This window comes from Grammomys surdaster, unplaced genomic scaffold (assembly GCF_004785775.1).
Source record: "Grammomys surdaster isolate TR1022 unplaced genomic scaffold, NIH_TR_1.0 142, whole genome shotgun sequence".
NCBI lineage: Eukaryota > Metazoa > Chordata > Mammalia > Rodentia > Muridae > Grammomys > Grammomys surdaster.
The window spans coordinates 2593513-2595559 of record NW_021604600.1 but is presented as its reverse complement, the minus strand read 5'-3'; the positions used below and the strand labels follow the sequence as shown (position 1 = coordinate 2595559).

The window sequence follows — 2047 nt, the reverse complement described above, 5'->3', positions numbered from 1 at the left end:
GGAACATTTCAGAAATAAAGTTAATAGTTTTTACTTCATAACTGTTCTAAGTAGCATAACCAAAATTTTGACACCATCTCTCCTCATCCACCCCTTTGTTCAGAGTATGCAACTTTCATCTGCTCCCCTCCTCTTCATCACTGAGTACCTATCTCAGTTTTCAGCTGGAAATTTGGGACAGCACAGAACATGGGTTTGGGTAGCCCTTGTCTTACCCAACAATGTTTAAAGATACGTCAGAAAGAAACTGTAAAGTGCCTCCTTATATGAAAGGTAAAAGTATAATAAGATCCATTGAGAATGAGAGAGACTTTCACAGGAGGCCTACACGCCGCTGCTTGTGCCTCAGCCATGTCTCTAGTGATCCCTGAGAAGTTCCAGCATATTTTTCGAGTACTCAGCACCAGCATCGATGGGCAGTGGAAAATAGCTTTCACCATCACTGCCATTAAGGGTGTGGGGTGGAGATATACTCATGTGGTGTTGAGGAAAGCAGACATTGACCTCACCAAGAGGGCTGGAGAACTCATGGAGGACGAGGGGGAGCATATGGTCACCATCATGCAGAACCCATGACAGTACAAGATCCCAGACTAGTTCTTCAACAGACAGAAGGATGTGAAGGATGGGAAGTATAGCCAGGTTCTGGGCGACGATATAGACAAGCTGTGTGAGGACCTGGAGCAGCTAAAGAAAATTCAAGCCCATAGGAGGCTATACCACTTTTGGGGCCTTTGTGTCCATGGTCAGCACACTAAGACCACTGGCTGCAGGGGCTGTACTGTGGGTGTATCCAAGAAGAAATGAGTCTCTGGGCCTTTGCTGTTAATAAATAGTTTATATACCTATGGCCAAAAAGAGAGTGAGAGAGAGAGAGAGAGAGAGAGAGACGAAGATGACGCGGAGGTGGAGGTGGAGGCGGAGGAGGAGGAGGAGGAGGAGGAGGAGGGAGAGGGGAGAGAGAGAGAGCACTCATATAACCTATTATACAGTTTTAAGTGCTCTATTTTATCAGTAGTCACTGTTAGGTTTTATCTTTATAACTTGAGCATGTTAGAACCTAGTCAGCCGTGTTGGAGTGGGTGTTTGGGTCACAGAGGAGCCCACAGATATGAACATGCTTCTCCATTTGCCCAAGGGAAAGTTTAACATATCTTTTTATTTCTCTTGAACATTTGCCAAATTTGTTCCATTTTATTCCTGTAGATTATTCTCTTCTGCCTGCCAAATAGCCTTCCATGAATGGGTGTGTTTCTTTCAATAAATATTCTCAGACCTGGAGCATTTAGAATAGGATTTCCCAAATCCATCCATTTTGATTATTTTTGTCTCCCTCTTGATTTTTTTTAATACTGCCATGCCTGAGCGTATTTCATGAGCTATACCAAATTAATATGTTGACAGTGTTCTCTCCTGCTTAGGAAAGCGCCGGCATTTGACAGCCAGGACAGAGGCATGAATGAATGGGCTTGGGATTGTATTGAGTTCATTCTATTTTACTTTTTGAGTTATTTAATTTATTAAGTAATTTGGGGATGAGGAGATACACTGATACATATAAAATTATAACCAAGTGTATTTATTACTAAATTATAAAACTTTACAGAAAAGTCTCTAGACACACTGGGAGGAAAGCCATTAAGGTATTTGAACATTCGTTTAAGTCAACAAATATTCTCTGAGCATCCCTCAGACATAAGAGGGATACAACAAAGGGGAGACCAAGCGGCTCTCTTCTTAGAGGGCCTCTTCAGACAAAGGAGAGGGCACACAGTGGTTGTCAAAGCTGTGCTTTTACTGCCGATACGATGCCGTGACTGAGTGACTACTTTACATTCATTGCCCCTACCAGCCTCAGTTTCCCCAGTCTTCAGAATGAGGATGACCATCATTTACATGGTTGCATGACAAATGAAGTCAAGCAGGCAGATGGTGCTTAGGGAGTGGTGCCCTTGCTGTCAGACTTCTCTGGAGAACAGGGAAGTAAAAGACACATCTTTGTGGGAATCAGTAAAAAGGAAAGCTTGTGTGTTAGGACAGGGGGATG

At 43.1% G+C, this 2047-nt stretch overlaps 1 pseudogene; it reads left to right on the top strand.

The window, feature by feature from the left end:
• The first annotated feature begins 351 nt into the window (after positions 1 to 351).
• On the top strand, positions 352 to 807 carry LOC114618529 (annotated as a pseudogene).
• The last annotated feature ends 1240 nt before the right edge of the window (positions 808 to 2047 follow it).